Below are 16,496 nucleotides of genomic sequence, written 5' to 3' on the forward strand. Positions count from 1 at the left end.
GTTCGGGGTCCCCCAAGGAGGGACCCATGTGATACACTGCATTTAGAATTCTCAGAGGAATGACTCCTAGTTCTTCTTTAGGGGGAATCCAAGGTAACTTCCTGGCAGAGGCCGACTGAGCCATGAATCTGGACCTGAACCCAGTCCATCTGTTTCATTTGGCAGAAGCAGGGTGCCTACAATCCCAGCTGGCTGGTGCTGTGTGAAGGGATGTGTATCTCTTTGTTGGAGTATGGGTCTGGACACCTGTCTCAGGTCCCCCTTTATGCTCACCTTCCTGCTTTGCTTGTTATAACAGCCAGCCAGCTGTGCATGAGCATAGCCCCAGGGCCACCTCAGCTGCTCCAAATGTCACTTATTGTCCCTAGGCTTCTCTCACAGCCTCATGGGGCACACGCAGACTGAGAACTCTAAGTGAGTTAACACTTCTGGGGTGATCCTTAAGCCGTGGGAGACAGTAACCAGCAGATAAATACCCCTGCATGCACGTGGCCTGCTATGCAGGCCTTCTTCTTCTTCTTCTTTTTTTTTTTTTAATATTTTATTTATTTATTCACGAGAAACACACACACACACACACACACACACACACACACACAGAGTTAGAGATGCAGGCAGAGGGAGAAGCAGGCTCCATGCAGGGAGCCCGACGTGAGACTTGATCCTGGGTCTCCAGGATCACGCCCTGGGCTGCAGGCAGCGCTAAACTGCTGAGCCACTGGGGCTGCCCTGGCCTTCTTTTTAAATTTTTTATTATTATTATTTTTTCAATTCTGCACAGCTTCTCGAAGAGTCGGGCTGGGACGGAGCCCCGGGTCCCAACGGCAGTAGCCTGCTCTATAACACACCTCTTGACAGGCTTTTTTTCTCTTAGGCTCATTGCAATCTTACTGTTCCCTAAGATTGCTTCCCAGAATAGCCACCTGCTTCAACACTGTCAGGGAACTATGCAAAACAGGGTATATATGATAGGGGGACCACATCCACCATCTGTTTTCTGAGCTCAAGCTACTTTCTCCAGCAACCCTGAGATGCGGGTCCGGGTTTGGGTACCAAGATGGTCAGACACTTCCCTGGTGTTATCTGTGAGTCTTTGCAAGAACCCTCTATTGTTGGCAATTACAAGGATAAGTGTCTTCCATGGGAAAAGAATAAGTTTCCCTTTTTCAATCATTGAAAATTCCTCAGCTAGTCTGTTACTCAAGACTTGTTTGCAAATGATAACTAAAAATGGTAAATGTAGCTCACGTTTAAACAAAAGGGGGATGGGTTTATTGAATTAACCAAGAAGGGGAGGGGTAGATGTTTCAGGTATGGCTCTAGCCAAGAGTTCAAATGATGCCATCAGATTTCGTGTTCTCTCTTTCTAGCTTCCTCTATATGGCTTCATTTTCAAGTACACTCCATTCAGGGGGTGGCAAGACGGCTTTCAGGCAGCTCCGAGGGCCATGGTCCTTGTAGCAGACACCTACAGGGTGTCAGAAGGATAGACACTCTTTCTTCCTCAGCATTCACGTCTCCTGTTCCAGGAGGCCAACTGACCTTACCTCAACTATCTGCCCATCCAGGAGAATGCGGTGCTTGGAGCTGGAGCCCGGCTTCCATTCAGCTGTCCCCTCTGTCCTCCTTGTGCGCTGACTTTTCCCCTTTGGGCTTCCTTCCTCATGGTGTCAGCATGGCTCCAGAAGCTCCACACATCACCTCCTCACCACACACTTCTAGAGACAGGAAAGAGAATACGTTTTCTGGTGCTTCCTTTGCATTTCATTTCAGTCGTTTATTCCCTCACTTATTTAAAAACAAATTTGTCAGGCTTCCAATTTCTAGGAGTTCTCTCTGTATTCTCCAAGCGAGCACTTCACCAGATTCTCTGAAGTTACTCACATTCATACTCTGAGCATCTTCTTTCTCCTCCTCCTGAACAGGGAAATGACCTCAGAGCATTTAACTCTCACTCCTTTATAGTCATGTCCTGTGACATTGTCGACGAGTACTTTAGTTTAAGCCTAGGCTGTTTGTCAGTTTGTTCACTTCTTCCAGAAATGGCTCTGAAGAATCATGGCAACCCCAGTTGGGGCAGAGACCAAGCCAAACAGAACCTCCCCTTTTCATGCTGACATTTTTTTTTTTTTTGACATTTTTCCTAATGGTGCTAATGCCACACAACTATCAACAGGATGTTTAACGTTTAACACCATGTTTCCTTGAATTCCATCACTGTTTAAGTGAAAATTTAGGGCATTTGTGTTTGCACTAAGAGTCTGAGGAAGAGGGCAGCCCGGGTGGCTCAGCGGTTTAGCACTGCCTTCAGCCAGGGCCTGATCCTGGAGACCCCGGGGTCAAGTCCCAAGTCGGGCTCCCTGTGTGGAGCCTGCTTCTCCCTCTGCCTGTGTCTCTACCTCTCTGTCTCTCTGTTTCTCATGAATGAATAAATAAAATCTTTAAAAAAAAAAAAAGAGTCTGAGGAATAATTCATAAGGGACCGAGTAGTAGCTGCCTACGTGTCAGTGAAATGGGGGAGGCAATCCTCCCTACCCCCCAGCCATGGACCAGTTCAGCCAGTATGTGTGTGAGCAGACCGGTCTGAAGATTCCCCAGCTTCCAGCTGCTCCAAAGTTTAACTTTCACATCGCGAGTCCTGGGACTCAGGCATCGTGACAGTGATGTCAGCTCTTTTGGTGTCCCCTGCCAAGGCCCATGAGTACTCCGGGGGGGCGGGGCTGGGAATTCTTGAAGGAGCTAACCAAGTAGCCCATCCGTGGAAGCCACCTGTCCCAATCAGGAACAGCATCAGAGGCACCATAGACTGGGACTGGGACCCCACTCCCAGAGCGGCTCCTGGCCTTGCTTCCAATAAAGGACTTGGAAGTGTTTCAAAGAAATCTATGTAGGCTAAGTCCCTAGGAGAGTTACACATACCATCTAGGTCTAGTACTGGTCTCAGACATCTCTTGAGCTTCTGCTAAAATATTGCTATTAATTTTTAAAAATTGAGGTAAAGTGTAAGTAGAGCAAACTGCACAGGTCTTAGCTGTAAGAGTCAATGACTTTGATGACTATCTCCATCTGTGTAACCCATAACCCATCAAGGAATAGAACAATTCCATGTTCTGAGTCTTCCCATAAGCAACTGCTGTTCTTGTTCCACTCTCTGTGCATGCAGTTTCTCAAAGGAACCATACAGTTGGTCATTCTTGTGTCTGGGCTATTTTGTCCAACTTAATGTTTGGAGATTCATCAATATTGTTGCATGTATCAATAGTACATTCTTTCTCTCTTTATTCCCCCCACTCTGTAGTAATATCCCCTTTTTCATTCTTAAATTTTTTATTTTATTTTATTTATGATAGTCACAGAGAGAGAGAGAGAGAGAGAGAGAGAAAGAGAGAGAGGCAGAGACACAGGCAGAGGGAGAAGCAGGCTCCATGCACCGGGAGCCCGATGTGGGATTCGATCCCGGGTCTCCAGGATCACACCCTGGGCCAAAGGCAGGCGCCAAACTGCTGCGCCACCCAGGGATCCCACCCCTTTTTCATTCTTGATATTGGTAGCTTTTGCTCTGTCTGCTTTTATTTTTGTCATGAATAGCCAACCTCATAATGGATTTATCGATTTTGCTGGTTTTATTAGTTTTTATAATGAACTATTACTTTTGTTAATGCTTTCTATTGTATATTTGCTTTGTAATTTAATGAGGTTTTTTTCTTTCTTTCTTTTTTTTTTTGCCTGAGTACATGTGAACTATGATTTTTGCATAAAAGGAAAATGATTATTTGTCACTCCTTTCTCCTGCCTTTACGTTTTCCCCATCACTGGCCATAGCTATTATTATTCCCTGATTTCTTTCAACTTAATTTTTTTCTTTCTATGTTTCACCCCTTCACCCATTTCTGTCACCTTCCACCCCCACCTCCAGCAACCACTAACCTATCCTCTATATCTATAAGCTTATTTTTGTAACTTTTAAAAAAGATTTTATTATTTATTTATGAGAGACACAGACTGAGAGAGAGAGGTAGAGACACAGGCAGAGGGAGAAGCAGGCTCCTCTCAGGGACCCTGACGTGGGACTCAATCCTGGATCCCTGGATCATGACCTGAGAGGAAGGCAAGTGCCCAACCGCTGAGCCACCCAGGTGTCCCATATAAGCTTATTTTTCTAAAATTTGTTTTTGTTCTTAGATTCCAGCGTAAGAGAGATCACCCAGTATTTGTCTTTCCCTGCCTGACTTATTTAGTATATGATGTCCTCGAGGTTCATCCATGTTGTCCCCAGTGGCAAGATTTCGTTGCTTGTTATGGCTGAATAATATTCCATTGTATGGAGGCACCTGGGTGGCACAGTTGGTTAAGCTTCTGACTCTAGGTTTGGGCTCAGGTTGTGATCTCAGGGTCGTGAGATCAAGCCCTGAGTAGGACTGTGCTGGGTGTGGAACCTGGTTAAGATTCTCTTTCCCTCTGCCCCTCCCATCTGCTCTCTTTCTCTTTCTAGTATAAATAAATCTTAAAAAATTGTTATAAAAAATATTCCCTTGTATGTGTATATATCTCCTTTTCTTCACCCACTCATCTCTCTCTCTCTTTTAAAAAGATTTTATTTATTTATTCATGAGAGACACAGAGAGAGGCAGAGACACAGGCAGGAGAAGCAGGCTCCCTGCGGGGAGTTTGATGTGGGACTTAATCCCGGTATCTGGTACCCGGGATTATGATTTGAGCAGAAGGCAGATGCTTAACCACTGAGGCATGCAGGGGTCCCTGTCCTTCTTCTCTTTTAACGCCTTGGTCCATCTCTTTGTTTACTCTTCAATCTGCGTTCTGGGTAGTCTGTTCAGAGCTAAATCCCAATTTACTAATTGTGTCTCATCTACTGTTTAACTTAGGGATTGAGTTCCTGGTTTTTATGTATAGTACTTTTTCTTTTATTTATTTATTTTTTTAATTTAATGATAGTCACAGAGAGAGAGAGAGAGAGAGAGGCAGAGACATAGGCAGAGGGAAAAGCAGGCTCCATGCACCAGGAGCTGGATGTGGGATTCGATCCCTGGTCTCCAGGATCGTGCCCTGGGCCAAAGGCAGGCGCCAAACTGCTGCGCCACCCAGGGATCCCTGTTTAGTACTTTTTCAACCTCCTTGGTCTTTTGAAAAAAATATCATCTTGTTTTTTTCTAATGTTTACATTACATCTTTCAAGTCTTTGAGCACCACAAACTTATTTAGTTTATATTTATTTCTCATAATCCAATTATCTATGGTTCTTGAGGGTAAAATGTGTGCTGATTGTCGTTTCTTCTGACTGGCTAATTTATCATATGCTCATTCTGGATTGTGAGCTTATGTTTGTTCAGTTTTATCTGCCAGGATCCTGGGCAGCCTGCGAGACCCTTCAGCGTGGGTTTATGTGTCTTTCTTCAGGTGCCACCGACCTGGGTTGTTGATACTTGATGTTACTCTCTAGGCTTGGAGCTTTCTGGATTATGCTGGTAGGTATAAACTCAAATCCCACATTGTTGTGAAGCCTGATGTTAAAGATTCTCAGCAGAGACTCTTCTTTCTCCACTCTCTGGACAAGACTTTTTTCTTTTTTAAGATTTTTAAAAAAGATTTTATTTATTTATTCATGAGAGACAGAGAGATAGGCAGGGAGAAGCAGGCTCCCTACTGGGAATCTGATGCGGGACTAGATCCTAGGACCCCAGGATAATGCCCTGAGCCGAAGGCAGATGTTCAACCACTGAGCCACCCAGGCGTCCCCAGACAGTTTTTTGGTTTGTCATTAACTGACATTGAGCCTATTCTCCAGCCTTCCACCTCAGTATCTTGGCTTTCCCTGAGCCTCTTGGGGTCGACTCGCCACCTCACATGCCCTAGTTGTGGCTTTAACACTCACTGTTCTTATGGTAGCTTTGTTTCTGGCCCCTGTATATTTTCTTTACTATTTTAGTGAGCTCAGCTACCCATCAGACAGATTGTTCATTCTATGATCTGGTCTTGATAGTGTTTTCTAGTTCTCCAGGCTGCCTGCCAGTGTCATTGAAGCTGAGTCAACATAAAATGCCACACGACGATTCTTTCAGAGTCTTTTAACTTGGATATTATACTGTTCTCCATTTTTGCAAACCGCCCTCATTTAAAGCAAGTGGCAAACCGAGGATTCGACTGCACGCTAGCAATTCCTCCTGCTGTAACCTTGCTTTCGCCTGACGATGCCACTTCTAAGTCATGCCTTTTCTAACTCCCACTTTTGCTTTCCCTAACCTCCTGGGTAGGTGGGGATCTGTGCAGTCTCTGTTTTTTTCTATACCTCCAATGTGAGTAACGAAGCATCTTTTTAAAAAAATTTAATTTATTCATGAGAGAGAGAGAGAAAGAGGCAGAGACACAGGCAGAGGGAGAAGCAGGTTCCCTGTGGGGAGCCTGATGTAGAACTTGATCCTGGGACCCTGGGGTCATGACCTGAGCCAAAGGCAGATGCTCAACCATTGATCCATCCAGGTGCCCCACAAAACATCTTTCTACAGCCTCTCCTCTTTTAACCATTGACCGCTAAACTTTTCTACCTTCTCAGAGACTTTGGGTCCTGGCTTCTAGCTCTTTCTCATTCTCTGTTGTCATCCTCAGCTGCTTTAGCATCTGTATCGCCTCTACAATCATGGCTTCTGTGTTTATTAATTTCCAGTCACTTAATGGTTTCTACCCCTAGAAATGTAGCCACATAGTTCTAGTTACACTGGATTAAAAAACACTTGGTCTTTTTGATGGTTTCTCCTTCTTTACATCTTTTGCTTCATGTCTGTGCTTTTCCTCTGCCTGGAATGCCCTATTCACTTCTCTACCTGCCCAAATCCTAAATATCTGCCAGGACCAGCAAAGATTTTTAAAAATATTTTATTTATTCACGAGAGACACACAGAGAGAGGCAGAGACACAGGAAGAGGAAAAAGCGCTCCCCACAAGGAGCCTGATGTGGGACTCAATCCCTCAATCCTGGACCCCAGGATCACATCCTGAGCCCAAGGCAGATGCTCAACTGCCGAGCCATCCAGGCATCCCACCAGCAAAGATATTAACTATTGTGTGAAGTCTTCCCACATCCTGCAACTGGATGTGATTGCTTTCTCTTTTGAACTCTGTTGCACTTTGTTTACCTTCTCCCAGGCTATTTTTCACTCTCTGCTTTGCCTAATCTTGTACATTTGTCTTCTTTCTACTGAGCTCTTCCCAGTGTCTGGGCACCCTTTATTCATAGTCATCGAGTACTTAACTGTGTGCCAGGCACTATGCGTGTCTAGGGTTATAAAAAGTAAACAAGAAAGGCAGGTTCCTCAGAGGTGGTGCCTATTGCAGGCCTTTAACACAGAAAGTCCTCATTTAATGAATGGTTAGTGAAAAAAAGTGTATATATATATATATATATACACATATAAATATATTTAATACAAAGAAAGACAAGAAAATAAAATACTTTCCATCTATACAGTTATCAAATGGAGCGCATGTGTACTGAATTTCCTATCATCTTGGGGGCATGTGGATTTGGAGCGCAGAGCAATGCTCCCTTGGATGTGAAGAAGCAAAATGTGGGTTTCCCATATCCAGAATATTCTCGCCCCACTATCTCTGGATCATTAACAAGCAGGCATTAACTCACAAGAATATTCCTGGAATCACTGTTGCTGCTGGAAGTCTCCAGACTCAGAATCGCACAAGACTATTTAGCCTATAAAGTAACAACGTCCACCAGATGGCGCTAAGGCACAGCTGGGCCCAGAACGAACTCGGCTTCTGTGGACAATTACCTGTAAACTGCACAGGCTCTGTGGGGTCATCTCATTAACCTCCCAATTATAGAACTCTGCATTCTGATTGAATATTTTTAGGCTCCACTTATGCTGTAGGATAGGGGTTTTATTGTGCATGTATAAGCCTAGATCTGTGTTTATTAACACAGATCATATAAATAATACATGATCATATAAATAATACAGAAAGAGACAAAACAAGTCTCTTTCCCCATTTCTAGCTCCACCATTACTCCTTCCAAAACAGTTTCTGCTTCTTGGTTTCCCTCCAGAAAAAAAAAAAAAAATTACATAAGCTTGAATATAGACATCTGCATGCATATTTTCTCTCTCCTGTTTTTTTTCGTATACATATTTTACAGAAAGGGGACCATATTTGCTCACTGTTTTATTTTTTATTTTTATTTATTTATTTATCATAGGCAGAGAGAGAGAGAGAGAGAGAGAGAGAGACAGGCAGAGAGAGAAGCAGGCTCCATGTCAGGAGCCCGACGTGGGACTCGATCCCTGGACTCCAGGATCACGCCCTGGGTCAAAGGCAGGTGCTAAACCGCCGAGCCACCCAGGGACCCCCTGCTCACTGTTTTAGAGCATGCTTCCATATTAACACATCTTCGAGGTATTTCTCTACCGACATATATGCATTATTACGTGATTCCATTATAGCCACAATTTATTTGGATTGTTATAAAACTTCCCGTCGTTGATTTTGTTTCCAGTTTTCAGCTATTGTTTGGAACGCTGCTGTGATGGGTATTTTTGGTAGGCGTTGTTGAGACTAGCCATAGGGTAAGCTCCATGCAGAGGGACGGGTCGGGAAGGTGGCGGGGATTTCACCTGCGAGGGATACAGCCGAACTGCTCTGGAGGAACGCTGCAGGCCCCGCAGCACTCGTTGTGAAAAAGCGTTTACATCTGTGTCGGTTTTGTAAGCGCGGCATGGTGCCCCGCCGTTCGGGCCTGCAGTTTCTTTTTCTTTTTTTTTTTTAATTTTTATTTATTTATGATATTCACACAGAGAGAGAGGCAGAGACACAGGCAGAGGGAGAAGCAGGCTCCATGCACCGGGAGCCCGACGTGGGACTCGATCCCGGATCTCCGGGATCGCGCCCTGGGCCAAAGGCAGGCGCCAAACCGCTGCGCCACCCAGGGATCCCTTTTTTTTTTTAATTTTTGCAGTTTCTTTAATTATAACGAGGCTGCCGTTGTGCACTGAATTTCCTATCATCTTGCGGGCATGTGGATTTGTGGATTTCGAGTGCAGAGCAATGCTCCCTCGGAGCTTTTTTTTTCTTTTTGCGCAAGAGTTTCGGGGCGGAGCTCCAGCGGGGAGAAGCCGCAAGCGGAGCCCTGACTCCTCCTGTCCAGCAGGGGGCGCGGGCCCGGCCGCTCCCGCAGGCGCAGGGCGCCCCGTGTCACGTCGCCCCGCCCGGTCGCTGGCGCCGCTCTCCCCGAGCGCTCGCGCGGACCCGGCGCCGGCGGTGGCGGCCGGCGGCTCGGCGCGACCCCTCCCGGGCGGCCGTGGCCCGCGCTCCGCGACATGCCCCGGTGACCGAGCGGGAGGCGAGCGTGGCCGAGGTAAGCGCCGCGCGGAGGCCGGAGGGCGGCGACGGGTCACCCCACCCAGCCGGGGCGGCTCGCGACGTCTCCCGCCGCGGGGCCCTGCAGCTGCGCCCGGCCCGGCCCCCGGCCCGCTCCCCGGCCCGCTCCCCGGCCCGCTCCCCGGCCCGCCGCGCGCCGCGCTGCCCACCTGTGCCGGGCCCCGCGCGGCCCCGCGCAGCCCCGCCCCGCCACTCCCCTCCCCCTCCCCCTCCCCGCGCAGCCCCGCCCCCTCCCCGTCCCCCCTCTCCGCGCAGCCCCTCCTCCCCCCTCCCCGCGCAGTCCGCATCCTCCCCCTCCCCGCGCAGCCCCGCCTCTCCTCCCTCCCCTTCCCCCTCCCCTCCCCGCGCAGCCCCTCCTCCCCCCTCCCCGCGCAGCCCCGCCCCTCCCCTCCCCCTCCCCTCCCCCTCCCCTCCCCCTCCCCGCGCAGCCCCGCCCCGCCACTCCCCTCCCCCTCCCCGCCCCTCCCCTCCCCCTCCCCGCGCAGCCCCTCCTCCCCCCTCCCCGCGCAGTCCGCATCCTCCCCCTCCCCGCGCAGCCCCGCCTCTCCTCCCTCCCCTTCCCCCTCCCCTCCCCGCGCAGCCCCTCCTCCCCCCTCCCCGCGCAGCCCCGCCCCTCCCCTCCCCCTCCCCTCCCCCTCCCCGCGCAGCCCCGCCCCGCCACTCCCCTCCCCCTCCCCGCCCCTCCCCTCCCCCTCCCCGCGCAGCCCCTCCTCCCCCCTCCCCGCGCAGTCCGCATCCTCCCCCTCCCCGCGCAGCCCCGCGCAGCCCCCGCCCCCTCCCCATCCCCCCTCCCCGCGCAGCCCCGCCCCCCTCCCCGTCCCCCCTCCCCGCGCAGCCCGCATCCTCCCCCTCCCCGTGCAGCCCCGCCCCTCCCGGCCCCCTCCCCTCCCGGCCCCCTCCCCTCCCTCCTCCTCCCCCTTCCCCGCGCAGCCCGCCCCCTCCCCCCTCCCCGCGCAGCCCCTCCACTCCCCTCCCCCCCTCGCTTCCTCTCCCGCAGCTGCCCCCCTCCCCGCGAGCTGCGGCGGCTTCGGGCGCTCCCGGTGGCCTGGGGCAGCCCCTGCAGCGCGGGACGCCGGGCGGTGCCCCCCGCGCGGACCGAGGACTGCGTGGGGAGGCGGCCCGGGGTGCCCGGGCCCGGGGCATCGGCTGGAGCCTCGGGAGAACCAGCTCTGCCTACAGTTTCGAGGCCCAGATGATTCGGTGCTTGGTGCGACTGAACTGGGAGCCGCTCATCCAGAAGGGTCCTTGGCTTACTGGTCTGAAGAGGCCTTGAAATAGGCCCGTTTTAATTCTTACAAGTCCGTCGAGTGCTCTAAGGCCTTGACCTGGTCTTGGTTTGTAAATTTCAGAGCTCAGGGCAGCCCGGGCGGGCGGCTCAGCGGTTTAGCGCCTGCCCCACGTCGGGCTCCCTGCACAGAACCTGCTTCTCCCTTTGCCTGTGTCTCTGCACACCCCCGCCTCTCTCTCTCTCTCTCTCTCTCTGTCTCTCATGAATAAATAATTAAAAAAAAAACAAAACAAATTTCAGAGCTCAAAGGCTATTCGCAGTAATAGATGACTCAGTTTCCAGCATTCCTCACTTCCGCTGATTTCAGCCTCTTGGTTGCATGTGATGGCATGAATAGATAGATTTGGGTCCGTCAAGTTATACTGGCTTTGCTAATTGAGGAGTGAAAAAAGGTAGATCTAGGCTTTTATGGGTAATGAGGGGAGACATGGACGTTAACAGCTCTCTCCAGAGTCAGGCTGCCATCCTCCAAATCCTAGCCTTCGCATTTTCTTTTTCTTTTTTAATAAGATTTTATTTAGTTATTCATGAGACACACACACACACACACACACACACACACACACACACACACACAGGCAGAGACACAGGCAGAGGGAGAAGCAGACTCACTGCAGGGAGCCCAGAGTGGGACTCGATCCCGGGTCACCAGGATCATGCCCTGGGCCAATGGCAGGTGCTAAACCGCTGAGCCACCCGGGCTGCCCCCTCATTTTCTACTTTTGTGACATCGTTCAAGTTACTTAGCCTTCCCCTTGCACTTTCCCTGTCTATAAAATGAGGTTAAGAACAGCTTGTCGCATGGGACCGTTAGATTAAATAAGTTAACACAAAGTGCTTAAAACAGATACATGTAGTAAGTCCTCAATAAAGTTTAGTTATTAGTTATTGTATACATTGTATTAATTATAGTATAATTCCCACAATCAAAGAAACACTTTTCTTTTTCCCATTGGAGACATTTTTTTAGGGATGGTTAGCCATATTATAACTTTAATTATAAAGAACACTATCAGATAAGGCAATGAATCACAGATATTCCTGTTTTTGCTAATATTTGGTTTGTTTTCAGGCACACTGGGCTTAAGTTCCAGTATAACAGTGGCCCTGGGAGTTCAACTGTGAGGGCTTTTCTAAAAAGTTTCAAACAATTATTGTGACTCAAAGGATTGGACTAGTTGGATTGGATGTAGCGTAAAGCACCAAGGAAAGATTTTTCAGGCACATTTTAGGAATAAATAATTCCAGGAACAGAAAATGCATCTCATCCTGACAGTAGAGTGGACTTAAAGGTTTTTCCAGTGACTCAGTGCTTGACAGCTGGCCAGATGATTCCAGTGTTTTGCAGGGACAGGTTTGGTATGTTTTAAGGAGGATAACGTTTGTAGGGCTTTGTTGTGAAATTCTTGTTTCATCCAGGTTATGGTATTATGTGGAACATTAATTAGTAGAAGACTCCTTTCATTCTGTCCTCTTCTGAGATGCTCAGAGTCAGGGGCTTCGAATGTAGTGGTAGTAGTGAGTGTCCTCTTTGGATGGGAAGATCATGGCTTGTTTTCTTGGATGATGGTTTTGGGGGCATACATCCTTCTCTGCTTCAGTGTGTGGAAATTGATTATAAGAAAATGAGAACCAGTAGAAGAGACAGACTTGCAAATACTTAATATAACATGGCTAATGCTGTGATATATGTGAAAGGCAGATGGATGCTCACCAAGAAGGTTCTCTATCTCTAAAGCACCACTTAGTAAGGAACTCCCCTGCCCCATCTCTCATCCTTTTCTTTCCTTTTTCATTTAAGGCTTTTCCCCTCTTTTTTTTTTTTTTTTTTTTTTTTTTTTTAAGACTGACTTACTTGAGAGGGAGAGAGAATGCAAGCACATGAGCAGGGAGGAAGGGCAGAGGGAGAGAGAATCCCAAGCCGACTCCCTGCTGAATGCAGAGCCCAGTGTGGGGCTTGATCTCATAGCTCTGAGATCATGACCTGAGCTGAAATCAAGATTTGGACATTAAATGACTGAGGCACCTAGGTGCCTCATTTTAAAATAGTTTAATTATACCTCAAGGGCTCACCATATTTCTCAGCTGTTTTTTTTTTTTAAGATTTTTAAAAAGATTTATTTATTCATGAGAGACAGAGAGAGAGAGAGAAAGAGAGAGGCAGAGATACAGGCAGAGGGAGAAGCAGGCTCCATGCAGGACGCCTGATGAGGGACTTGATCCTGGGTCTCCAGGATCACACCCTGCGGCACTAAACCACTGCACCACCGGGGCTGCCTTCTCTCAGCTGTTTGGCAGAGACTTGTGGGAGTTTGCTTAGGCTGTGTAGGCATATCTCAGATATGGGAGTTTACATCTGGGAAAAGCCCCCGACCACTAGGGGATGGGTTTCAATAGATGAATGCCATAGCTTCCTATCCTTCAACGAGACAGTTCTGAGATGTGTTCTCCATGGCTCTGCAGAGCCCCATACTGAGCCCCATTCCCAGCTCAGTATGGTAACCCTCATGGCTATCCATTCTCCCCTGACTCCTCTCCTGTGTCCCTCACTCTGGCGTTCTGGACTTATCTTCTGTAAGCTTCCTGCTTTCAAGTTGTTTTTTCTTAGTTTGGCAGAACATGAACTAAGACATAAGACAGTTGGTGCTAGAAGTGGCTCTAGAAAGCCGACCCTGAGAATAGTATTGTAAAGCTGGAATCTCTCACCCTCATGGCAACAAGGACCCCTGTGCTGCTGTTGACAACCCCTGGTACTCTCTAGCATCACAGTGGTACAACTCTTGCCCATGGTGGGTGGGATGGGATTCAGGTAGAAGAAAAGCATTGGCTAGTACAGTAGCTCTATCTAGTACGTGAGCAGTATATGGGCAATGACAATAACGATAAGGCTCATGGACTTGGCTGTCTCTTGGCATCTTCCTTCAAGCCTTGAGGTAAGGTCAGACTCGGATCAGCCAGTTACCAACCCAGTGCACACCATGAGCGACAGAAAGCTCTGTGGTCATATCTCCTGCAGCCAGATGGCAGACTGTTGAAAATCAGGTCCAGAATTATGGTCATTATGGTAGAGCTGCAGAGGAGGCCCCATGCACAGCCTTGGCAGGTTGCCTCTGCTAAAGTCAGCGGGGAGACCTGAGATGGAGATATTTGGTGGAAGCATTGAGAACTCTGAACTCCCAGATTTCCTTGGATCCTCTCGGCCAGCAGAAGTATCCACCTCTCTTTGTCCGGACATTCTGCAAAGACCTCACTGAAGGCTCTTGCCTTGCAGGATGGTCCTTATCTTCCTCAAGATCTGCCTCCTCCCCTCAGGATCCCAGTGTTGTGCGGAAGTATAGTCGCTGCTGCTGGGCAGGTAGCTTTTGTACTAAAAGAGTTGCAGGATATGGCTCATGGGAAGCAGCAGGAGCTGGGGGCACACGTGTGGGAGTGAATCTTGAGGGTGTCAGCTGAAGAGTGGAGTGGTGGGGGACCGTAGAGTTGCTTGGGGAGCATCTTCTCGGGATTCGGGATTTAATGATCTTGCAAGAGCAACTGGAGCCAGTCCTAATAGGCTGCTGGACAGATGCCTTCAAACTTGGACATGACAACAATCTGTACCGCTGGTTCTCAGGTAGGGGTGATTTTGCCTCCCCAGGGATGTTTGGCAGTGTCTGGATGTATTTTTGGTTGTCAAAACTGGGGGTTGTTTCTGCCTCCCCACAGAAAAGGATGATCTGGCTCGAGATGTCAGTAGTGCCGTAGGGCCTGGCCTGTGGTAAATGAGGTGGAGATGCCAGAACTGTCTTGTTAGAGTGTTGAGGAAAGGATCAGAGGTATAGGGAGGTGGAGATTTGAAATGGATTTCTTGGGCAGCTCAGGTGGCTCCAGTTTAGCACCGCCTAAATAAATAAATAAAATCTTAAAAAATAAAAATAAAAAAATAAAATCTGTTGTTTATAAAAAAAATCCATTTCATTTATTTTTAAAGATTTTATTTATTTATTCATGAGAGACATAGAGAGAGAGGCAGAGACACAGGCAGAGGGAGAAGCAGGCTCCATGCAGGGAGCCGGACATGGGACTCGATCCTGGGTCTCCAGGGTCACACCCCGGGCAGAAGGCAGCGTTAAACTGCTGAGCCACGGGAGCTGCCCTGTGACCTGATTTTAGATCTCCTGGTACACACCCCCAGCACTGGGGCCAAGGACTCTGTTTCAACAAGCTGCCCCCGAGATTCCGACCCTTTGGGTGTTAGAGAAGCACTGATTCAAGGTATAAATATACCTTGAGAGCCTGTGGGGAAGTGGAATGTGCAGCTCCTTGCATGCATTTGTCCTGAGACTTCCTATCTCCTAGCTCCCAGAGACCTAGAGAGTGGCAAAGCTGTGAAGGGGCCTGGAGGGAGTAGGGAGCAGGGGCAAGCTGGTTGTTAGAATGACAGAGAAAGTGAAATCACTCTCAGGCCTATACTTCTGTCCTGGCATCAATGAGCGTATATGAATGGTTGATGTATATTCCCCAAAGATGATAGTTTTTAAGCTTCAAATGTATGTGCTTTCATGCATTAATCTGTGACAAATTTCTTATGTTCCACCTCATAGTCTCAAGAGATAGGAGTTGAAATTTTTGGTGATTGTTTATTTACATTTTGCCCAAGAACTGGTAATGAAGGCAATAATCAAGGCTTGGCGGTACCCTGCCAGCTAGGCAGGATGCAGTTTTGCCACGTGGGCAGTGACTGGGGAGAGCTTCGTTTAGCCGAAGTAAAAATGGTTGCTAACCTTTAAGATGGTTTATGAACATTTCAGTTATTTCCTTTTTTATGAATAGCTTTTCTGAAAAACCAGTGAGTAGAATGAGACCATTTTGTAGGCTGGGACTCTGACATATGGCATGTGGAAGCAGCTTATCGCAGTGACATGGTGAGTCTGTGACATGTGACACAGTCCCATGGCTCTTCTCTCCCCACACAGTGTCTAGACATCAGATGGGGCAGATTTGTGTTTGGTAAGGATCTTAAGTTGTGATCTACAGGGAAAGTGTATTTTCAGTGGAGGACTAAGAATTTTCTTTATATCAGCCAGGGATGCTTTTTGGCTGTTTCATTCATGTATTGCCGTATAACAAACCAACCCACAATTTAGTGGCTTAAACAACAATAACCACTATGTATTTGCTAGGGGTGTGCAGCGGAATTGCTGGGCATGGTTCCTGTCTGTTGTATACAGTTTCCATTGGGGTCTCCCCGAGGTTACCTTCAGCTGGGAGCTTGGTGTCCTCATGACATGACAGCTGGGTTCCCAGAGGACAAAAGGAGCAGATGCAGGGTCTCTCAAGGTCTAAGCTCAAAAGCCTGAGAATGTCACTCCTGTCATATTCTCTTGGTCAGAGCAAGTCACAAGGCGAGCCCAGATTCAGGGGGAAGAGAAATAGATTCTACCTTTTTTTTTTTTTAAGATTTTCTATTAATTTATTCATGAGAGACACACACAGAGAGAGGAGACAGAGGCAGAGGCAGAGGAAGAAGCAGGCTCCACGCAGAGAGCCTGATGTGGGACTTGATCCCGAGTTTCCAGGATCATGCCCTGGGCTGAAGGCAGCGCTAAACCGCTGAGCCACCAGAGCTGCCCAGATTCTACCTTTTGTTTTTTTTTTTTTTTAATTTTTATTATTTATTTATTTATGATAGAGAGAGAGAGAGAGAGAGAGAGAGAGAGGCAGAGACACAGGCAGAGGGAGAAGCAGGCTCCATGCACCAGGAGCCCGACGTGGGACTCGATCCCGGGTCTCCAGGATCGCGCCCTGGGCCAAAGGCAGGCGCTAA

At 48.5% G+C, this 16,496-nt stretch overlaps 1 protein-coding gene across 2 annotated transcripts in view; it reads left to right on the top strand.

The window, feature by feature from the left end:
• Positions 1-9,225: 9,225 nt before the first annotated feature.
• EXT2 (exostosin glycosyltransferase 2) overlaps positions 9,226-16,496 on the top strand; it is a 154,483-nt gene continuing 147,212 nt past the window's right edge. For both annotated transcript variants that reach the window (XM_077862968.1, XM_077862969.1), the window contains exon 1: positions 9,226-9,379. The gene's annotated coding sequence lies outside the window, so the exon portion shown is untranslated. The remainder of the gene's footprint in view (positions 9,380-16,496) is intronic.

Source organism: Canis aureus, chromosome 21 (assembly GCF_053574225.1).
Source record: "Canis aureus isolate CA01 chromosome 21, VMU_Caureus_v.1.0, whole genome shotgun sequence".
In the NCBI taxonomy this organism is placed as follows: Eukaryota; Metazoa; Chordata; class Mammalia; order Carnivora; family Canidae; genus Canis; species Canis aureus.